We start from the raw sequence: 24535 nt of genomic DNA, 5'->3' as shown, positions 1-24535 counted from the left end.
GCTTCAGATGAGGCGTGTAGGCTTAGAGAAGTTATGTGGCTTGTGCGGGGTTACGTGGTCTGTATGTAAGTGGCAGGGTCCAGATTGGAGCCAAGGTGTACCTGCTTCCAAAGACTGTGTCCCTAACCCCTAAACTGTAGTTTAATATTGAATTACAGGTTGAATTTAATATTGAATTCATCCACTTAGATAGAAGCTGAAGTTTAATCTGCTCCATACCAGAGGCCCACACTATTATGTAGCCAACACAGTGGAACTAGAATGTGTGTACTTTCTCCCCCCAACAAACTTCAGTTGCTTCTTGTCAACATCTAGTCTTGAAATGGAAAAATAGCAATTGAGTAAATTCTTCTAGTAGAGCATGATGAATATCCAGCATGTCTAAATTTTCTCTAAAGAAAAAAATATTCACTTTTATTTAATACTTTGAGTATTATATTAGATGCTTAGATTTCAGATATTTGATTATAATAACACATATATTTAAATTTTCAAAAAATGTATACTTATAGTGTAAGGAAAGCATTTGTAATTAGTAGTTTGACTAAGAAGAACTGATCTGTTTCCATGAGTTTTCCAAGTATTCAATATCCAGTTGTATTATCTTACTTTAGGTGTTAAATTTGATACAAACTTCACATACTAATTGCCTTTAACAGCTGCTGTAGATATTTATTGCAAAATGTCATTGAAAAGACAGATTTAATATATTAGTTTAGTACACATGGTGATTTAAAGATTAGAATATATTAAATAAACTGTCAGAAATTATAAATAAACTGAAATAAGTAAAATTATCCTTAAATTGTTAGACAAGTCTTCACGTTTACTGTTACATTAATGAGCTTTGTGCAGAGACTGTTTAGAATAAAATCCTTTTTCATCAGATGTTGCACATATGCTTTCACTGTTTGTTTTTCTTCAAAGTAAAACTTAATGAAACAGCTAATAAAACCCAATTTTACTCCTGATTCTTGAAAGAATCAATCCCTTGAAGTGCACCCACTGTTTATTCTTTTGCACTGGTTTTTGCTACTTTTCAGCATGTAAATTTTTCAGTAATGGAAAACAGTCAAAGCCATAAACCTTTTCTTCCAAGCCTTATAAACCCAGTGTTTATTTCCTATTTGTAAAGCGATTGCACAATGGAGACAGGCTTCGCACACAGACGGAGAAGTTTGGTCTCAGATCTGCATGTTCACCTCCTGCTGGCTTCAGGAGGCTGTAGTGCATGTGCATCTAAATGAATCTTTATTATGTAAATAACCAAGAACCAGAATAGGGGTTTTAACTACCTTAAAAAGAACAGAGACGTTTCAAAGTAAAAGGCGTATATGAGACTCCTAGACCCTGTTACTCTCATAAACCTGAAAGTGTTTTAGATTGGTGAATAGCTTATGAAAAAGGATCAGCTTCTGTGAATTAGAAATCTATAGATGGCAGATGTGTATGTACCCAAAGTGGCTCTTTCATTAGCCATAGCCTGTACCGTTCTGTATCTTCCTGCTTCTGGAGCAGATTGACGGAGTGGAGGTAGATATTTGAGTAGGGATGAGAGAAGCAGTGCTGCTCAAAGTGTGGTGCTGGGTTGGTACCAGTCAAGGAGATGAGTATAGAACTTGAAAATGAGCGCTTAGAAACCTGTAGGTAATTTGACAGAATAATTTTATGTCTATCAAATATAATTTAAAAGATTGATGTTGATAATGGGGGAGGCTATGTATGTGTGGGGGCTGGGGGCATATGGAAATCTCTGTACCTTCCTCTCCAATTTTCTGTGAACCTATAACTGCTCTAAAAAAAATAGTTCTTTTTATTTTTTTAAATGGGGCTTGTAATTTGGATTTTTAAATTTCATTTCTTTTTAGTAATTCATTTTCAGTGTTTTTCACAAAAGTATGTCTATGACAGATTGGAAACAAAAATCCTGATCTTCCACTACAGATGGTTTGAAATGCATTTGATCTGGGATGAGATTTTCAAATGCTGATTTATGTTCCTTTGCCCCATTACATAACATTAGGTATTAAATTTAAATAAAGAGAAAAGACCATCATTTATAATTCTAGTACCCTAACAAAACAGCTTGATGACACTGAATGGTTAATGAGCTAAGGGTGGATAGTAGAACCTGAAATGGAGATATTCTGTGTTTTCCGTTAAGGGCACCTCCATATGTTCTAATGACTGCAGAGTGGGAGTTGGTGTTGACATCCTTATAAGAAAATTAGGAAGCCTAACCAGGATTTGTACTCAAATGGAGGTGAATTATTACCATATTGAAACTTTTTTAAATTGGGGCAGGATTTTAGGTGGAGGGAAGGGAAGAACAGAGAAAGCTGAATTATGTACTTTGTGGCACTTCTGAAGGGTTAGGAATTTGGGACCACCGTGGGACCTTATGTGTACCTTGACAACAAAGTGGAGGTAGAAATGGGAGAGCATCAATGATGAGTTTCATTTACTTCTCAGTTTTACCTAGGATATCTTAGTGCTACTAAAAATAATGACAAGGCATGACTCTTTGGTATGCGTTTTATTCATTGCTGATACCTGGACAAGCAATCAGAATATAAAGTTGAGATTTATGTGTTATATAAACTGGGAGTCATAAAAATGTTTATGAGTCATAGAAATAGAAGTTTAGAGTTAGAAGGTCATATAATTTACCTTGTTCCAGATACTGCTTCTATTAAGGCTGCTTACGATGCATTAGCTTTTTGTAGCCAATCTGTGGCTTCTGTTCATGATAGCTGAGTGTGCCAGAAGGGAGATATCCTGAGCATACCATTTAAGAAACAGAGGTCCCAAGCCGTGGTTGAGCTAGGAGAAGACTTATCCAGAGGATTGTCCAAGAATATACTGAGCTTGAGAGAGAGACAAGAGGTTGATCAGGAAGAAACCTGGAAGTTTGGTACTAGGTCAGAGCTTCCTAATTGTTATGCCATGTCACACTGTTGTGCCACAAACAGGCTACAAGTAGGCTCAAGATACTAATGGTCATAAATCATTAACAGTATTTTGTACAACCATTCAGAAATTTATAGTAGTTCAGATGATATTTGAGCACTATTTGAATGGCTCCCTATGTAAACTCCCTAGATTCACTAATTATTTTGGACCGAAAAACTTTAGATCTTGCACTTGTGACCAGGAATTTCACTCTGGTAGCCATACCACATAGCACCTACCCTTGACATTGGACCTTAAATCCCCCAGTATGTCTGATTACACACTTGTGATATATTTGTCATCAGTAATTTTTTAAATTGTGGTAAAAAATATATAACATAAAACGTACCATTTTAACCATTTAAATAAAAAAAATTAATTATGGTAAAAAACATGTGATGTAAATTTACCATCTTAACTCATTTTTGAGTGCTTCAGTTCAGTAGTGCAGGGAAATGTTAAGTTCGTTCACATTGTTATACAACCATCATCACCATCCTTCTATGGAACTTTTTCATCTTAGTAAACTGAAACTCTGTGTCTATGAAACAATTCCCCGTTCCCTCCTCCCCCGGCCTCTGGCGACCACCATTCCACATCCTGTTTCTGTGAATTTGACTACTCTAACTCGTATGAGTGGAATCATATATTTGTCAAAAACAGGCTTTTGTAACTGGCTTATTTCACTTAGCATAGTATGTTCAAGGTTCATCCATGTTGTGGCATGTGTCAGAATTTCCTTCTTTTTTTAAGGCTGAATAATATTCTACTGTATGTATATATGTATGTATATATTTTTTTAACACTTTATTTATCTATTCATTTGTTGATGGATATTTGGGTTGCTTCCATCTTTTAAAATTTTGTTTTTTAATACATGTAAAATACTTGTATTTTAATTTCAATTTAGTTTGCTATAATCATTATCATTATATCATTATTATTTTATAATTTTTATGACTTAGAACCTATGTATGATTAATTATTTTTATTACTTTTATTACCATTTTCTGATACTAAGTGTTACCACATAAATCACTGATTTTGTTACTTCTTGATTTATTTACTTTCTTTACTTACTTAGTTTTTGCTTTTTGGTATTAAGAATTAGCCAAAGTCACATTCTTGATAGAATTTTGTTCTATGAATTCTTATTTGTTTTTGGAAATTAAAATAATATTTATTTCTAAAAATCAAGTAATAATTGAATGTAATTTAATTCAGTTGATTCACTAAAAGGCTTTCTAGCTTTAGAAAATAAAATTGTCAAAATATTTTTAATCACACACCAGTGTATACATTATATATACTTTGTGAATATTTCAAAGTTTTAGTTTTTGGAGTAAACAAAAATCACTGATTAATTGTTTGATTTTTCGCAAAATTTATTTTTAAAATATTTGAATGAATGCAGAAGGTTCTTTATTCCTATAAACAGATTTTATGTAGTTATAAAAGCCTGTAGACCCCTTTAGTTCCTTATGTTTAAAAAATTTTTAATTTTACAGATATTGTACTTACTTTCTAATCTTAATGGAGAATTTTTCATTAAAGCTGGAAAGCTATCAGTTTCATAAGAGAAACATAGTATCAAAAAAATTTGAAGTCACTGGTTAGGGAACGGAGTGAGAATCATCTCAGACTTGGATATGTGTGCTCAGAAACTTTTTCTCCCTCAGCCTAAATGCCTGACAGGCAGGAAGAGTTACCGGACGAAGACAAGGGACCAACAAAACTGCAGTGACACCTCACCACAAAAACTCATCTCATCCTGCGTGGGAAAAGACCGGAATGTTTATAAGTCCTGCAAAAGCAGCACAAAAAACCAAAGCTCTTTTTGAGATTGGTTCCAACAATAGTCTTTTTCAGTTTATTTAGATTACGCTAAATCAACCAGTGTACAAGGTCACACCATTAAAAGCTGAAGCCAACTGCCTCACGCAAGGACAGAAGCCCTCATTTTACCGGCCAGTCTAGAACTTGAGGCCAGTAAAGCAAAAGAGATGGAAAAGGTGGCACTCTGAAATAGTACTTGTAAATGTATTGATGGTACGTCAGATGACATAAAGCCAACGTTAATCCAGATTATTATTAAATCAAAGAGGTTTTTATTTCAGACTGATGACTTTACACACATTGAAAACTGCCAAATTCTAGGACAGTTAGAATCCTTGAAGAGAAATGCTGCGAAGAATATCAATTCTCTGTAAAGACTTACCAAAACAAGTTACTGGGGATGAAATATTAAAGGTGGTAAATTCATACTTTGAAACACATAAGATATTATGGAAACATGCCTGAATTTGTATACTGATGGAGTAACTACAATAGCAGAAAGGTGAATGGCTGCATGTCAAGACTCTTAAAAACACAGATTCAAATAATGTGATGTTTTATTCACAGAGAAACTCTGTTGTGTAAAAGCTTGCCTCTGTATGAGATTCACATGGTCTGATGTATCTAAGTGGAGAATCTAATATAAGTGAAGCTGTTTCACTCACCTCTGTTTTCAACTTATGTGAAGAAGTGAGATTGAAGACTGCTTTCCACTGTTTCGTACTGAAGTGCAGTAGATGTCCAAAGGGGGTTTTGTCAGAAGTTTATGAACTAGCAGGAGAATTAGAACATTTTTGTAAATAATTCTTGCTTTGAAGATTTTTTAAAAGGTAGTTACTGGCTTGAAAAAATAGCATAATAAGCTGAATGAATGAACCTAATAGAAAAGTGCAGGGACCTCATGATAATGTATTCACATGTACTGATAAAATTCATGGATTCAAGGCAAAAATTTGGCCTTGGAAATGTGAGTTTAAGAAAGATTCACTTGTGGGGTTTAGTCTGTGTCACAGTTTGAATAGTAAAGAGTGATTATTAAGACAAGTAGAGCAACATCTGGTATACTGAAGAAAAAGTTTCAAGTGTTTTAGTTGTATTCACAAGTTATTTGTGGTATCATAAGAAATTTTCCACATTACATTTGTTGATGAAAGTAAAGGAAGATCTATTTGATTTACTCAACGATGGCACTTTTGAAGTACAATATAGATTTGAATTATCCAAATTCTGGTTAGTGATGAGAAAGGAGTTTCCATCATTTGGAGACAAGTGATAAATACTCTTCTCTACAGAGACAGAAAGTAGATTAGCTTGGGGCTGGGGTAGGAATGGGAGTTGACTGTAATAATTTTATGATATAAAGAAAATGTATTTAAAATTTTTTTCACCTCGTTTCATATAGACACCACCAAATCCCCTCCAGTTTACTCCATTAAACGATTCCGATATGAATTTTTATGTGTGTCATGATGTGAAAAGGGTTAGGAAGCGCTGGACTGAATCATATGGCAATCTGGAAGGTAGAGGCAAGAAAGTTAACTGTGACGGGTCCCAAATTCAATAACTAAGAGATTTTTAGAGAATGGAGTAAAAAGCAAGGACCGGGGGAGGGTAAAGTTTCAGGAAATATATTTACCAACTGGCAGGCATGCTGTGTCTCATGTCTTACTATGTGGGGGATAAGGGCCAGCAGTGGTGAGATGGGTGGGTGGCAGGAAGATGATGAACCAAACTGAGCTGGACTAAGCCAAATAGCTGTCTAGATGCTTCTGGATTATGTAGAAAGATAAACGCCTGGAAAGAGAAATCGTTTATTTCTCACTCATGGGGACTGATCAGAGTAAGTTAACTCCTGAAGGAGAAACCTGCTTTTTGGGAAAAAACACTCGTTAACGATTACTTTGTGTCAGGTTCTATTCTAAGTGTTCTGTATGTATTAGCTAAGTTTGTTTTCACACTGGTTGATAATAGTCATTATTATCCCCCCTTTACAGATGAGGAAGCTGAGGTCACACTTATTCATGGTAGAGCTGGGATATGAACTCAGGCTGTCTGGCTTTAGAGTCTGTGTACTTGACTCTGTGCCATACTATTTCTCAAGGCTGTAGTAATACTAACCACCCATCTCCTGCTAAACTTCCACCGCTGGTCTCAAGGCAGACTGTCCTTATGACCTGGGCCTTCTGTGGAGGTTGTGGCCTAGAGAGGATGCTGCAGTAGGGCCTCCTCCTAGGCTATGCCTTGGTTGTTGCTGAGCGCCACTTCAGTTGCTTGTTAGGGGAAAGCTGAAGAATATAGTCTGATCTTAAAATGTTACCAGAACATTTACTCTGCAGCAGTCCATCATTTATGTAACTTGTGCTTTAGAATATCGTGGCCACTAGCCACATGTGGCTATTTAAATTAAGTAAAATTAAATAAAATGAAAAATATGGTTCCCTAGTTGAACTAGCCACATTTCAAGTGGATACTGCCTACCATTTTGGATGGCACAAAAAACATCTACATCATTGCAGCTGGTTTTATCGGACAGTAGCATTCTCGCTGGTCCTCTTCGCAAGTCTGCTACAGAAGGGAGAGCACATTTCCTCTTGGTGTCTAACTCCTCAGGTTGCCTTGCTTCAGTGGTTGGCCCCACTGATTCTGTCTTTCCTCATATTGTAAAAGACAGTGATACCAGAAAATAATAGATTTTTTTGGTCATTAGATGCTGTTTCATACAAGATTTGCTTTCTTAAAACAGTTCTGCAGTACTGTTGGCCTTGCTCTCATTACTTTTTCCTGCAAGTATAACAATTATAAACTGAGTTCTAAGAAATCCCTACGTGACAGCCTGTCACACCTTGGCTGCTATTGAACTTGAAGGCATCTGTAGCTCTTGTGGCTTAAAAGTGGGCATTACTGTTAAGGCAGAGCTCCTGTTTGTGTAGTTGGATTTTTGAGTCCAATTTTAGAATTTTATTTTTGTCCATGCTGAGTATCACCTCATTTTTGCCTCTTGTGGACTGAGGTTTTTTTTTTAATTAAATCTTGATTTGATCACCTGACAAGCCAGGTTTTTACCCAGTTTTGATAAGCATACCTTTGTAGGTGGCTAAAAAGAAGTCATGTCAAACTAATCTCTCATTTCCTCTTGAGAAGGTTACCAGATTGGCAGGATGCTATAGAAGTAGTGAGTTTGATCTCAACCAAATCATTTAGAATCTTTTCAGGGGCGGGCAGTTAGGTGAGTAAGGACTGCAGAAATTATATCAAATTTGAAAAACCTGAGACTATTTAATCTGGAGAAAAACAGGCTATTTTAGATATTCAGAGGACTGTGTTGAGTGAGCAGTGTTGGTCAGAAAGAGACTTTATTTTTATTAGAGGGAGCTATCAAGGTCAGTTATAAGAAATATAAAATGTTGTCAGTATGTTCAGGAAAACACACATAGTTTCCCAAGACCTTGGAGCAGCACCACGTAAGAAGGAGTAACTGCAGGATATTTCCATTCTTGCGACCACAAAAGTGAAGTGAGCCAAAAAACACAGTGGGAATTAAACTAAGTAGGGTTAAGTTTTCATTAAAGGCTGTGCCTTGCATTCACCACTCCTGGTTGCCCTGGCAACCGGGCTCCCTCGCATGCTAATGACATTGTAATGAGAAAAAACACATGCAAATGCAGTAAATAGTAATTAGAGGCAGAGCCATACATGGAGTAGTGAGCTCCACCTTGGGAAGGTCTGGGGCGGAGCTGATGAAGGGTTTGTAGTGAAGACAAAGAAAGAGGTGATGGAAGGAAGACTTCGAGTTGTGTATGAAAGGGTAAGTTGAGTCTGCATAGAGCACACTCTAGCATTTGTCCCGTGCAAATACCTGTTGTTTCTCCAAGCAGAATTTGGTCCAAGTCGGAAGTCATGCAGTTGTACATCCACATTGTCTTAACCGTTCTACCTACTGGCATCACTGAATGGAAAGAATCGTAAGTGTATTTGCCTTAGGTTTAGAGCAACTGTAGCAGCCTGCTGCTTGGAATGTCCTCTTTGCCCACACTGGGCAGGGCTGAGCCTGCCCAAACAGGGTAGTTGGGCTAGAATATGTAGCCAAAAGTCAGTCTTGGTGAAGAGAGAGATTTAATGCTATGTTGCTTCCGATGAGACAAGTAGGACCAATGGGAGACTATATTTGGTTAATATAAAGTGTAACTGACTAGTAATGCATACTGTCCCTGTCACTGGAAATGTCAGGGCGTGCTGGGTGACTGCCTCTCTCAGGTGTGATAGATAGGGTTTTTGATTTGCTGAATGGTTAGACTCAGAGTCTATGAATCTGTGTTCGATTTCATTCTCTTCCCTTTATTTCGTTTTGTTCAGGCTCTTCTTTTCTGTCTTTTCCATTTTCGTTGCCATGTGTGGGTCTGTGTAGCTTTCTTGGAAATGGCTAGGAAATGTTATTTTGCCTGCCTCGTATTATCCCAGTTCTTTGATTTATCTTTTTGGTGTCAGCTGAACCATAGATCATTGAATAGAAATCACCAGAAATAGCCATTGCAATCTATAAACTTTTACTATTCTTTTTCTTCTCTCAATTAAAAAAAGTTTCACAAGAAGTGCACGCATACTTTTGTAAAAACTTGCATTAGTATGTTATTAAAAATTCAAGCAATATAGACATATATATGGTAAAATGTTTAAGTCCCTTTCAGCTGCCTCTCACCTCCTCTGCCAACTCCCAGATCCAAACTTCTCCCCAGAGAAAACCTCTGTTAACAGTTTGAGGAGTAACCTTCAAAATCTCTGTGGTTATTATATATTGTAATCTACACTATTAAGACATTATTAATATCTAACACTTATGGAGAGATTGCTATGTGCCAGACACTGATCTTTTTTGTATATTAATTCATTTAATCCTTTGAACCTCCCTTTGAGGGATATTATCGAGGGAGAAAGAAAGGCTAAGAGAAGTTAAGAAACTTGTCCAAGGTGACAAGCCACATTTATATCCCAGGAAGTCTGATTCGGAGCTCACACTTTCTCTCATCACACCATCCTGCCCTGCTCTGCGGGCAGCATGTATGTATATGTTTTCTTTTTGCATCTATCTGGAATCAATCATTCCATATGATTATTCAAGTAGTTTTTTTACCTTAATATTCAGAGATCATCATTCCATATCAATAACTTACCTCTGCCAGTTTTTGAAAAATCGTTGCATTTTATCTCTGTAACAATTGATACTTTAATAAATATCCGTGCAAAAGAATTTTTTTTTTTTTGAGGAAGATTAGCCCTGAGTTAACTGCTGCCAATCCTCCTCTTTTTGCTGAGGAAGACTGGCCCTGAGCTAACATCCGTGCCCATCCTCCTCCACTTTATATGTGGGACGCCTCCCAAAGCATGGCATGCCAAGCGGTGCCATGTCCGCGCCTGGGATCCGAACCGGCGGACCCTGGGCTGCCGAAGCTGAATGTGCGCACTTAACCTCTACTGGTTCCTCCTCATATCCCCACAGTTCAACTCTGAGTGCCCCAGGGCTCAATCTTTGGATTTCTTCTCTTTTCCAATTAGATTCACTCTCCAGAAGATCTTATCCTGCTCCTTGGCTGTAAATACTATATATTCACCGATGACTCTTGAAATTGTGTTTTTTAGTGCCTATCATGTCCCTGAACTTCAGGCTTTTATATTCAGCAACCTAATTGACATTCCATTTCAATGTCTATGAAGCATTGCACATTTAACTCAGTTTGACTTTACCTTCTCCCTCTCCCAACCTGCTGCTTCTACTTACTTCCCTCTCTCAGCAAATATTATTTTCCAGTTGCTCAGGACAGGAACCTGGAGTTCCTCTTGACTCCTCTCTTTCTCTTACATCCCATATTTAATCCATTACTAAGTCCTACTGACTCTGTCTTCAAAATATATCCATAATCAGTCACTTCTCATGACCTCCACTGCACCACTTTATCTAGGCTCTGTCATTTATCACCTGGCTTATTGCAATAGCTTCCTAGTAAATGCCCATTTAGAATCTGGTCACTAAACAGCAGCTAGAGTGATCTTTTGAAAATAAGAGTCCAGTTATATAATTCTGTGGCTCAAAACCCTCCAGTGACTTCCAGTTTTAGTTGGAGTAAAATCCAAAATTTTGGCCATTACTTCCAAGGCCTGAATTGTTCCCACCCTCTTTCCTCTCTGGTCTTATCTTCTGCCATTGCCCTGCTCCTACACTCTGCTCCAACCATGCTAATATCCCTGCTGTTTCCACCGTGGGGCCTTGGTACTTCCCATTCCCACTGTCTAGTGTGTTCTCCCCTAGATAGTTTCATGACTTATTCCCTTACTTCCATAAGATCTTTGCTCACATTATCAGTGAGGTCCTACCTGCCTACCTTATGTAAAATAGCATCTTCCTAACCCTATCACTTTCAATCTCCCTTACCCTAATTTATTTATTTTTGTTGCACTTAAAACCACCTGCCCTGCATATTTAGTTATCTTCTCTGCCCTGCCCCTGAGTCTCTAGAATGCAAGCTCCACGAGGGTAAGTACTTTTGCCTGTTTTGTGCACTGCTGTATTCTTAGGGCCTAGTACAACATATTGCATGAAGTAGGTGCTAAAATATTTGTCAAATGAATGAATGAATTAAGATATGGACAAAATTTCTCTCCAAACATCCTATGGCAATTTATACTCCTATCAAAAAATATATGAGTATGCCAATTTTTTCATATTCTCTTTAGAAATGTCTATTACTAATCTTTTAAATTTTTTTACTCCAAAAGATAAAAAATGATATTTTTTTTGATTTGCGTTTTCCTCATTATGCTGATGTTGAGCATATTTTCATATGCTTATTGGTCACTGGTATTTCTTCTAGGAATTTCTTGTTCATGCCCTTTGTCTGTTTTACTGTAGGGTTGTTTATCTTTGTAATCTTGATTTGTAAGAGTAACTTACATATTATGACTCTTAATCCTTCATTTCCTATATGTATTGCAAATATTTTTTCCCAGACTGTCACTTCTCTTTTAACTTTGTTAATAGTATCATTTGTCATACAGAAGTTTTTAATTTTTAATAAATCTGCCAATCTTTTGTTTTATTGCTTTTGGTTGGTGTTTTCTCAGAAAATCCTCCTAACTTCAAATTATCAAGATATTCTCTTGTATTTTCCTCTAGACCTTTATTATTTTATTTTTTGTATATAGGGCTTTAATTCATCTAGAATTTATTTTAGAGATTGTGTTATGTGGTACTGTAGTTTATTTATTTAATTATTTAATTTTATTTATTTTATTTAAAGGAGTCAGTTGGCTTCCTTATTGACTCATCCATTCTTCTGTCTGTGATCCAAGATTCTCTTTTTATCTTATATTAATTTCCAACATATAAATGAGTCTGTTTCTAGATTCCGTATTCTAATCCCTTATCTGTTTTTCTTTGTCACAATAACATAGATTTTAATTTTTTTTAGTGCTCTTTAGTTGATTTTGATATCTGATAATCCTACCATTTATTGTTCTTTTTTAAAAAGTTAACTACCCCTGTGCATTTTCTTTTTTAGGTAAATTTTAGAATCACTTTACAAGTTTCCTAAAAAACTTGTTGGGATTTTTTTCATGTCCTACAATGAAGTTGTAGAATTTTCTTGACATAATGATAGGAATTTCCCTGGAAATTTAACAATTTTTGTTCATACTAGGAGTGATGTATTTTGTCTTTATGATTTTAATTGATTGTTGCTACAGTCATAAAGTTATCGATTTTTATGTGTTGATTTTTTCCTGGCCACTCTCTGAAACTTTATTATTTATGTTATTATTTTTTCTGTTGATTCTCTTAGATTATTTAAGCAAACAATGAAATCACCTGTCATTCCTTCTTTTCTTCTACAAGAACTTTCTCCAGGCGGTGTGCTGGACACTTGTAGAGCTCACCTTGTTTGTTACCCCTCTCTCAGAGAGCACTGTCCTGTACTGCCTGTATCTGAAAACCCTGATTTCAGATTTTTTTGTTTGGTTTTCTAGGTTTTGGAGATGGGAGAGTAAATCCAGTCTCTGTTATTCTATTATGGCTAGAAGACCAAAGAAACACTTAGAAGAATGCAAAAACTCTTGAAGGATACTAGTGTGTCCCCTCATTATATAATACATATTACATATATATGCATACATACATATACATGTATAATATTAATAAGTACAGATTTTAGGCTAAGATGTTATTAGATATATGATCATCAGTTCAACTAGTCTGTTTCCAAACCTAAGATTGGGAACACAGCAGTGAGAGAACATGATTAACTCATGGAAATGAAGGAGAAGAGGTGTTAAAGGGAGACCCCCTGAGGTCTTTAGCATGGGGTTGGGGTGAGGTGGTGGGTTTTGCTCCTTTGGCTCAGCCTTCACAAAGCTCCTGCTTTGTTGCAGAGGCGTCAGACTTCTTTCTTCTGAGATGTGCTAATGTCAAGCTATGGGGAGCAGGAGTTCTGATGGAAGCTAGAGAAGGAGAGGGCATGAACAGGCTTGGGATGGAAATGACTATGAGGGCAGAGGTTGTGACTCATTCTGGGAAATATATCAGGAAACTTTTGTTACACTAATAAAAAAAGGCTGAGTGGATAACATCCTCCATCTCTCTTTCCTCCTCTTCCCTCTTCTCTGCTGACAGTATGAGTTTGCCACGTGTCTGGTATTGATCCAAGTAGTGGATATTGAATGCTCTTTTTGGCAAGTAGAATAACTCCAGTAAAGTCTTCAATCTTACATTATCCAGGCCCCATGAATAAAAAGCAGTAATGTACTACTGTACAGCCTTTTCTAAAGGCTCTCAGTACTTTCATTCTCATTGTTGGTCAAAGACCTTTTGGTTTCCAGCAACAGCCATGAGAATCTGGCCGTGTCCTCAGGCTGGAATAGCTTTAAGTCCTGGCATGGACTTTGTCCTACCTTGGCTGTTCTTCTGGGCAAGCTGCCTCTGTGTTCAGTGTAGGAGCTGTAGGACTGCCTTTCTCCCACCTGTTCCTGCATCTCCACCTGCACTGGGTTGAATAGTGTTCCCCAAATTCACGTCCACCCAGAACCTGTGAATGTGACTTTATTTGGAAATAGGGTCTTTGCAGATGTAATCAAGTTAAGATGAGGCCATATTGGATTAGAGTGTGTCCTCAATGCAATATGACTGGTGCCCTTAAAAGAAGAGGGAACTCTGGACATAGAGATACAGACACACGGGGGAGAAGTCTATGTGAAGACAGAGGCAAAGATTGCAGTGATGCGTCTACAAGTTGGCAACAACCAGAACCTAGGAAGAGGCAAAGAAAGCTTCTCCTCTAAAGCCCAAAGAGAGAGCATGGCCCTGCTGACACCTTGATTTTGGACTTCCACCCTCCAGATCCAGAACAGGGAGAAATAGATCTCTGTTGTTTTAAGCCACCCATTTGGTGGTACTTTGTATGGCACACATGCCAGGAAGGCTTTTCTCACATCCGCTTGCCTTCTCATTCTTGTAGCAGGAGCCTTCTCTGAGTTAAACTGCTTAAGCTCAAGCATCCTTCATTCCATGAAAAACTAGTAAAGTTAGTAAATTGTTTGTACTGCTTTGCAAGGATAATGCTTTGCAATCACAGTGACAACTTGCAACCCTGATAATTTTCTACCATTAGACTATCAAATTTCTTTCAGTTTAGTAAAGTACAGGGGCTGGCCGGTGGCATAGTGGTTAGATTTGCATGCTCCACTTGGGTGGCCTGGGGTTTGCCGGTTTGGATCCTGGGTGTGGACCTACACACTGCTCGTCAAGCCATGCTGGGGAAGCATCCCACACAGAGGAACTAGGACTTACAACTATGTAGTGGGGCTTTGGGAAACGAAAAAAAAGAGGAAGATTGGCACCAGATGTTAGCTCAGGTCCCAGTTTCCTCACCAAAAAAAAAAAAAAAAAAAAGAAAGCATACCTTTAAAAATATAGAAAGTACAAAATTACTTTAATACTCTTAATTCTCTTGAATAATTCTAACAGACATGTTATAAAAAGAAATAACTTATTTATAAAAGGGCTAAGATTTGAGGTAACTTGAAATCCAGAAATCAAGATGGGGAAGGTCAGAACTTCAGTCATATATGTTTTTTTCTTATTTTACCTATGATTTTAGAAAATCAATGATAAACCTTTGAGAATATTTCAACTACAGCAAACAAAATATGGTAAGATCTCTACAAACTTAAGTTGGAAATAGAAACAGAGAGAGAAAAAAGACTATTTTTCTACAGCAGGCCCTCCATATCCCCTCCAATCAGTTATAGGATCTGTTGGCTGTTCCTCGGGCACAAATAAGCAGGAATGCTCTGGGAGGCAAAACCGAAGTGTTTAATATAATAAAAAGTATGAGGGCACACATGGAGGTCCCACATCTGTGAACTGAAAATTGAACTTGAAACGGGCAAGTTGGAAAACCTGAAAACAAAACATTATTAAAAAGTGAAAGAGAGAGAAGAGGATGAAATCTCACAAAAATGCTTAGTAGTAAAACCTGACATCGTAGAGATATCTCTTGAAAGTGTGAATAAGGAAAAATGGAACCAACGTGATTTAAACTTACTTTTGATGCTTTAGTTCCAAGAAGAGAAGGGATTTAGCATTTAAATTGTAACCATTCTTTAAAAACTTCTGTGAAATAAGCAGGCTATGTAAGACCATGGACACATAAGCGTGCATGCTTTCCCCCAGATATGGTCATCAGATTGGCCCCAGTAACTTTCTTTCCTGGCCTGACAAGTGGCTGATTTTCTTCTGCTCCTCCTTTTGTGGGGCCGCTGCTGTTGCTGTGCTTTGACCTGCATTTAGGGGAGAGGACAGCCGTTGTGTTCTGCTCATCTAAGAAGTTGGGAAGGGGATGGAAGAGAAAACAAGGAAGACTTGGTGGGTCTGAGAGTCCTGCCAGGAAAAGGGAGTAGGACTCTTGTAAAAAAATTAACTTCTTACACAAACGAGCACAGTCTCGGGGTTCTCACATGTCTTAATCGAATAGAAGTGAAAATTGAAGGTCATTAGTGGCATAAAACAGTGTCCACTTGAAAAACAAAATGAAGATGTGCTATAATTAGGTAGTGACCTAGGAAAGAAATACTAGTTTTGTTCTGGTTTAGCAACTAGAGAGTTTGAAAAGGAGAGGAAATAAAAACAAAAATTAACTTTGTATGCAAGAACATTTCATGGTTCTTAGGATCATTTTGATTGCAGAGAGTGGAAAGAAAGCTTGAGTGAACCTCCCTTACTCCTAACTTAGGCCTTCGTCTCCCTAGCACAATATTAGTTCTTCTTTCATGGGTTGGGTCTTTATTTTCCCTTTTTGTTTTATTTATTTGTTATAAGGAAAAACAATATATGATCATTATAAAAATTCTAATGATACAAAGATACAATATAGATGAAAATATTTCCCTCCCTCTCCTCTGACTGAATTCTGTAGTTTGTTTTCTATGCACATATAAATATACATATGCACATTTATAATATATTTACATAAATGAGATCATTGTTCTGTAACTTACTTTTTCCACCTAACATTATGTCATGCACATCTTTCTTTGTGAACATAGACAGAACTATCTCATTATTTCTAATAGCTATGTAGTATTCTATTGTATGGATGATTTAAATTAGTTTAATGGAACTCCCATTGATGACGAATAACTCCTTAGTTATTCTCATGGTTACCCCATACCTTTAAATAATATACTTCTACTACCTGATTTCTCCACTTTGGACAGTAGCTGATGATTCCTGCTATGACAGATGAGGAATTTAGTGTATTTATGCTATCTCTCACCTTCTTTCCTGTTCCTCCTTTTGATTTTTAAATTATATTATTATTTTTACATCATCCAGATTTATAATATTTAGATTCTGTTCAGTAACTGTAATTAGTCCTCTGTGCTTTGTTTATAGGTTTATTAGAAATTTAAACCTAATAAAAGTATGTAATGAGTATGTTAATGTAAGCAAGATTCAATGCAGAACTAAGTACAGTCATGTACCACCTAATGACATTTCCGTCAATGACAGCCCACATGTACGATGGTGGTCCCATAAGATTAGTATATAGCCTTGGTGTGTGGTAGCTATAACATCTAGGATTGTGTAAGTACACTCTATGATATTCACACAATGGCAAAATCACCTAATACCACATTTTTCAGCATACATCCCCGTTGCTAAGTGACACGTGACTGTATTACGATAGAGAGCAGTATAACCCTCTGACACACTGCTGCTGTGGAGAGAATCTTTCAAGTCAAAATCCTACATATTCTCTTTTAGTTTTATACCATGACCAAGCTAAGAAAGTGCTTTTAAACTGGGGAGAGCCAGAGAACCTCCAGTCAAGGACCAACGGTCACAAAATTGTTGTGTGCCTTAATCCTAGCCAGTGAACAAATGTGTTCAGTACGCATACACATGAGGTCACACAGATAAAAGCAATAATCATGGGTTATGTTGTGCATATGGTGATGCAAGGAGGTATCAGCTTCTATTGGATGGAACACATCCAAGTGATTTACCCTTTTCCCAGAAGGACAGTCCCAGCTTCCTCAGCTGGAACTTTTTTTTTTTTTTTGAGTTATTGATAGGTTACAATCTTGTGAAATTTCAGTTGTACATTAATGTTTGTCAGTCATGTTGTAGGTGCACCACTTCACCCTTTGTGCCCACCCCCCACCCCACCTTTCCCCTGGTATCCACTAAACTGTTCTTAGTCCATAATTTTAAATTCCTCATATGAGTGGAGTCAAACACAGATTATCCTTCTCTCGCTGGCTTATTTCACTTAACATAATTCTCTCAAGGTCCATCCATGTTATTGCAAATGGAATGATTTTGTTCTGTTTTGCAGCTGAGTAGTATTCCATTGTATATATGTACCACATCTTCTTTATCCATTCGTCTGTTGCTGGACACTTAGGTTGCTTCCACGTCTTGGCTATTGTAAACAGTGCTGCAATAAACATTGGGGTGCATAGGACTTTTGGGATTGCTGACTTCAAGCTCTTTGGATAAATACCCAGTAGTGGGATGGCTGGATCGTATGGTAGTTCTATTTTTAATTTTTTGAGGAATCTCCATACTGTTTTCCATAGTGGCTGCACCAGTTTGCATTCCCACCAGCAGTGTATGAGAGTTCCTTTTTCTCCGCAACCTCTCCAACATTTGTTGCTATTAGTTTTAGATATTTTTGTCATTCTAACGGGTGTAAGGTGATATCTTAGTGTAGTTTTGATTTGCATTTCCCTGATGATCAGCAATGATGAGCATCTTTTCATGTGCCTATTGGCCATCAGTATATCTTCTTTGGAGAAATGTCTGTTCATGTCTCCAGCCTATTTTTTGATTGGGTTGTTTGATGTTTTGTTGTTGGGTTGCGAGAGTTCTTTATATATTATGGATATTAAGCCTTTGTCAGATATATGACTTGCAAATATTTTTTCCCAGTTAGTGGGTTGTTTTTTTGTTTCAATCCTGTTTTCATTTGCCTTGAAGAAGCTCTTTAATCTGATGAAGTCCCATTTGTTTATTCTTTCTATTGTTTCCCTTCTCTGAGAAGGCATGGTGTCCGAAAAGATCCTTTTAATACTGATGTCAAAGAGTGTACTGCCTACGTTTTCTTCCAGAATCCTTATGGTTTCAGGTCTCACCTTTAGGTATTTGATCCATTTTGAGTTTATTTTGCTGAATGGTGAAAAAGAATGGTCAATTTTCATTCTTTGACATGGGGCTTTCCAGTTTTCTCAGCTGGAACTTTTTATCTGAGGTGTATCTCCAACTCTCTCCCCAGACAGTTCTGAGGTATGGTTGGACTATGTAATAAGTGGCTGTGTCATGTTTAATAAATTCCAAAATACTGCAAGACCAGGGAAAATTAGAGATGTGCAAAGGTCCTTTTCAAAGGTGAAATAGGTTATATCCCTACTTTTGCTTTTGGGTTTTGGGTTTCTTGAGTTTTGGGTCTTTTGAATTTTTGCCTAAGTGAGCCAAAGGCCTGCGGTTGCCCATGAATTGTTTTGACTGGATCTGGTCACTCTTGATGCTGACTCAGAGGTATCAGAGAGCCATGGCCAAGATCCACACATGCATTTGAAAGGTGTAACTATCAGAAATAGAAACTAGAGTTAGTGAGACTGGGTGGGTTTTGGGGGTGGGTGTGAGGAAGAAACATATGAACATATTCAGAATTGTGTTCTGGAGGATCTCTAAATCCTTAACAGTTACTTTCCTCCACCATCTAACTTTGGCTTTGTTTTAATGGATGGATATCAGTTTACTGTCTAACCTACCCAGGATAAGCTTTGCTTTTCAGCAGCAGATTTTGCTTTCTTTTTTTTACCCCCAAGATCATTTAGCTTTGGGCAGCTACTGGTAGTATCAGTTTGATTTCTTACAGAGGGAAAGAACAATGACTTGAAATCTGTGGCCTAGGTTTGGCCTGTTCCTCAGGGTTCCACTGACTCTGAGGTCCCTGTTGCATGATCAGTGCCAGCAGTGACCTTAAACTTGTGCTTTTCTTGGATCCTCCCCAATGGCCTTGCCTAGCCCTTCCTGTAGCTGAACGTTCTGGGCAGTTAACTTGAGTTTAAATCCTATATGCAATACTTTACTCCAAAGTAGAGCTGAGGCACTTCGATAATTGCCACCCATTTTTTTAGATAGCAGTGTTTTTCTAGAGAAGATCATTAAAAGCTTATTAAAATTCAGCAATAGAAGCCCTGTAATTATTTGGGTAGCTGGCTTCCAGCAGGCATAACATAGCTCTATGGGTGGCATAGCCTATGACAGCTTGTAAGAAAGCAGACCCAAACATGTTCTGTTAGGAAATCTTTAGATCTCCTTCCAGTATGTAGTCAGTACCACACTGGAAAACTTGATTGTCTCTCTGGGGTTCTATAAGACCCCCAGGACATTTTCTCCATAGAAGGTCAAGATTGGAATTTATTGCGGCAATGTGATAGCCTGGAGGCATATGGGCAAATGGCGATCAATGAAGTATTTGTTTAACATGAAGTGTTATTTATTTACGGGCACAGAAGGGTTTGCAGGCTAAAAATGTAAGTTTCTTTAACCCTCCCATCATCATCACACAAACCCTGAGAGGTCACCACTGATACCAGTGTCTTAGGTGTCCTTCCAGATGTGTTCAATGCCCACCCAAGCATATACATTTATATTTAAACACATGGTAGCATAATATACAAATATACATACTGTTCTGCACATTTTTTTTAACTTAATGATCCATCTTGGTTATTATTCTATACCAATATTTACAGAACTTACTCATTTTTTATGGTTGCATAGCATTCCATTATTTGGATATACCATAATTTATTTAACCAATCCTGATTGATAGGCATTTAGGTTATTTCCAATATCGTGCAATTAAAACAATACTTGAATACATGTAATTGCATGAATTTTATTTCTTACATGTGCAATTATATCCGTAAGATAAATTCCTAGAAGTAGCATTTCTGTGTGGAAGCTCTGAGCGTTTTTAATTTGGATAGTTATCGCCAACTTGCTCTCCAGGGAGGTTATACTAATTTAAACTCCCCTGCCCCTGGCAGTGTATGAGAGTGCCTGCCTGTTTGAGCCACGTCTTTGTCTATACAATGTATTTCACACTTTTTGATCTTTGCCAATCTGATAGGTAAAAAATGGTATCACATAGTTTTAATTTGCATTTTTCTTATGGGCAACATTGAAGATATTTTCATATGATTAATATCCATGTGTACTTTCTCTTTAGTGAACTATTTATATCCTTTGCTGATTTTCCTATTGGGCTTTGGACTTTTTCTTATTGGTTTGTTGGAACTATTACTATATTGAGGAAACTGTTTATATATTGACAAAAATTAGCCCTTTTCTAAGATATGAACTACAAATCTTTTTTTTCACATTTTGATATTTGTCTTTTTTTTTCACTGAAGAAGATTCACCCTGAGATGACATCTGCTGTCAATCTTCCTGTTTTTGTATTTGAGCTGCCACCACAGCAGGGCCACTGACAGACGAGTGGTGTTGGTCCATGCCTGGGAACTGAACCCAGGCCACTGAAATGGAGCATGCTGAACTTAACCACTGGGCAACTGGGGCTGGCTGATCTTTGCCTTTTTTTTGTTTGTTTGTTTGTTTTTCCTTTTTCTCCCCAAAGCCCCCCAGTACATAGTTGTATACTCTTCATTGTGAGTTCTTCTAGTTGTGGCATGTGGGATGCTGCCTCAGCGTGGTTTGATGAACAGTGCCATGTCTGCGTCCAGGATTTGAACCAACGAAACACTGGGCCGCCTACGGCAGAGTGCATGAACTTAACCACTCAACCACGGGGCCAGCCCCTGATCTTTGTCTTTTGACCTTATGATGTTAAGGACTTTTTTGATGCAGTAGAATTTATCAATATTTTATTAGGACCTTGGAGTTCTTATTTACTTTTTAAATATCTTTTGAAAACTTTATATATGTGTACACACATATATATGTATTTATATTCTCCAGTGTTTTCATCTAGCACATTTATAGTATTGTTTTTCTCATTTAAATCTTTAGTTCTTATTTTGGTATAAAGGGAGTTCTATGTAGATAACTTGAGAAGATTTGACTGTGAGGAAGTATTCTCTTTTTCATTAGTGGTGTCTGGGTTATAGCACCTGGACACTTCCTGACACTGGAAGAGTACGGTGACAGAGTGAAACAACCTGCTTTGTGGTGGATAAGCAGTAAGGAGTCCTGATGGCTGAAGCGAAGTTGGACATGGGACAGTGACAGTTTTAAGTTACAAGATTAATGACAGTTACAAAGGATTGGGTCAAGGCTGGGCAGGTTGCCAGAAAGTAGGGTTTGAGATGGTTGTGAAGACCACTTAAAAAGCAATCTCAGCACAGTCACAGCTCCAGCTGAGAGTCCACAGAGGCGAGTTTACCACATGGAGAGCTCCACATGAGCCATGGTGTTCCTGAAGCTTGGGTGTTGTCTGTGGCCCTTTCTCCTGAGGCAGCTGCAGAGTACGTGGTTGACTCTGTTCTCAGCATTCAAAAGGGGGACTCCAGTGCGTTTAGTGCAGTGGTTCTTTCCCCTGGCTGCTGCATTAGAGCCTGCTGGGAAGATTCTGACTTCACCGGTCTGAGAGCGGACCCCTGCAAGAGGATTTTGAAAACTCCCCAGGTGATTCTGATGTGCAGCTAGGGTTGAGAACCACTGTTTAATGCAATCAATTTGCAATCCCTTTGAGTCAGAGAATGCTGTGCATGCTGCCTCACTGCTTCCAAATGTGTACGCAGATCACCTAGAATGCCCTTACAGTACAGATTTTGATTCAGGAGGTCAGGGGTGGGGCTTGAGATTCTGCGAATCTAATAGGCTACCAGGCGACGCTGAGGCTGCTGGTCCCCAGACCACACTTACGTGGCTTGAACTTGTTACTCTGTGTGCAAATCGCTGGTTTACACCAGTCCACAGGAGTCAGTGAGCCTGTCTCTGCCATGATCCTACTCTCTGGTAGAATTCGCTTAGTGTAGTGAAAAGAACTCTAGGGTCAAGAGGCCTGCTTTCCACTTCCAGCTCTGCCCCTAATTAGCTGTAAGAGAAATCTCTTAAAACTGCTTCAGTCCTTCACTCTCTCATCTCTAAAACAAGAGGGTTGAATTGGATAAACTGTAAGCTTCCTTTTGTTTCTACCTCCCCCCATGCAGGTCCTCCATGGGGACCAGGTTTTTATGTGGAATGGCCATCTGGATTCTGCAGTAAGGACCCTGACTTCCTTTAGTGACCTTTCTTCTCCCGGGGGCTGGGGTCTAGGCCCTGAACTTAGGATCAACTGGAGGAAATAAAACTAACCAGTGTTAAAGAATTAAAGAAGAGGGGCCAGCCCCATGGCCGAGTGGTTAAGTTTGCACACTCCTCTTGGGCAGCCTGGGTCCACAGGTTCGTATCCTGGGTGTGGGCCTACACACTGCTCATCAAGCCATGCTGTGATGGCATCCCACATAGAGGAACTAGAATGACTTACAACTAGGATATACAACTATGTACTGGGGCTTTGGGGAGGAAAAAAAAGAGGAAGATTGGCAACAGATGTTAGCTCAGGGACACTCTTCCTCAAAAAAAAAAGTTTAAAAAACATTAAAGAAGAGTTAATGTTAAATTGTAAGCTATAGTAAGCACAAAAAGAAAGCGGGGAAGCTGGAGCAGAGCATCCACTGGGCTAGTCGGGGGAGATTTGAGTTAAACGTGTTTACTGGCCTCAATGGACTGTCGTGCTGGCTCAGGGTGGCTGTTCCCATGCTTTTACGCTGGCTTGCCTCTAAAAAAGCAAAGAACAAAACATTTTTCTGCCTTAAATTAAAACGATTTAAGAGATAAAGCCTACTTCTGTGGAAGTAAATTTTTGAAGGGAAACTAAAATGCTATAAACTCTCCTTTTTCTGTGTTTAATTTTTCAAGGCTAATCTTGACTTTTAAGAGATTGATACTGAAGAGAAAATAACCACGACCAAATATAGGCTGAGCCAAAACCCTTGTGCACCTCCCTGTAGACACTAATAAATAGTATCAGAAATTACCTAAAATAGAAATTAAAATTTCTTAAATTTTAAGTAATATTGAAAATGACATCTCTCTATCTTAACTCATTGGAAAAGAGATCAGATAATTTATTTAGATTTTATAACATAGGTGCACAGGAATTTTTGACTCATCTCTTTTGATGTCAAAGGAGATGTATTTTGCATTGTAATTAGAGTTTAACTAAATTGTAGCTTCTTAAGAAGAGGTTGTATGTAGGAGCCCCAGTGGCGCAGCAGTTAAGTTCGCACGTTCTGCTTCGGTGGGCTGAGGTTCACTGGTTCGGATCCCGGGTGCGGACTTACATGCTGATTGTCAAGCCATGCTGTGGCAGGTGTCCCACATATAAAGTAGAGGAAGATGGGCATGGATGTTAGCTCAGGGCCAGTCTTCTGCAGCAAAAACAGGAGGATTGCTGGCAGATGTTAGCTCAGGGCTAATCTTCCTCAAAAAAAAAAAACAAAGAAGAGGTTGTATGACCAGTGCTCAGGTATAGAAAAATATGAAATAGAACGTTACTCTCTTATATCCAGATCACACAGTTTAGCTCTAACTCTTCTCTGAATATCCTGAGTTATTTTTCTTTATTGCTAGATTATTTTTAAATTGCAGACTTCCAGTACTTTTTCTCACAAATACATACCATTATGGTTTTATTGTATTTGGTAAATCTTTTATATAATCAACTATTCATTATCTATCATAATAAGAGTGATATTACAATACAGTAGAAAATCTTCTAGTTTAAACTAATAAACACAATATGTGTCATTTTATAGGAAGATTATTTTGTTTGAAAGTGACAGAAAACCTAACTCAAATTGGGGGAAGCAAAGAAGGGACTTTTGGGGGCCATGTAATTGAAAAATTTGAGAGTAGAGCTAGCTTCAGGAATGGTTGGTATAAAAAGTGTGATGAGGATCTGGTCTCTCCCATCTCGTGGTTTTGCTTTCCTCTGCGTTGGCTTCATTCTCAGGCTCCATTTAATTACATGATGGCTGCCAGCACTGCCAGGATTTTATCTTTCTGGTTCAAATTCAGTAGAAAAGAGAACGGCCTCCCCTCCTCCCCTAACCGAGGTCCTGGATCCCATCTCATTGGCTCTGATTGGATCAGGATTGCCCTGCTGAGTCTCTGAGGCCAGCA

The 24535-nt window shown here is 38.0% G+C and overlaps 1 protein-coding gene and 1 long non-coding RNA gene across 5 annotated transcripts in view; one reads left to right on the top strand and one right to left on the bottom strand.

Moving 5' to 3' along the window:
• Positions 1–24535, top strand: part of ATG10 (autophagy related 10) — a 208478-nt gene that overhangs the window by 28872 nt on the left and 155071 nt on the right. The window lies entirely within an intron of this gene.
• The window catches only part of LOC139046219 (uncharacterized), a 40946-nt gene continuing 39870 nt past the window's right edge, over positions 23460–24535 (bottom strand). The window contains exon 5 of the long non-coding RNA XR_011505978.1: positions 23460–23830. This is a non-coding gene — a long non-coding RNA (uncharacterized lncRNA). The remainder of the gene's footprint in view (positions 23831–24535) is intronic.

Source organism: Equus asinus, chromosome 9 (assembly GCF_041296235.1).
Source record: "Equus asinus isolate D_3611 breed Donkey chromosome 9, EquAss-T2T_v2, whole genome shotgun sequence".
In the NCBI taxonomy this organism is placed as follows: Eukaryota; Metazoa; Chordata; class Mammalia; order Perissodactyla; family Equidae; genus Equus; species Equus asinus.
This window is presented reverse-complemented; position numbering and strand designations above follow the sequence as displayed.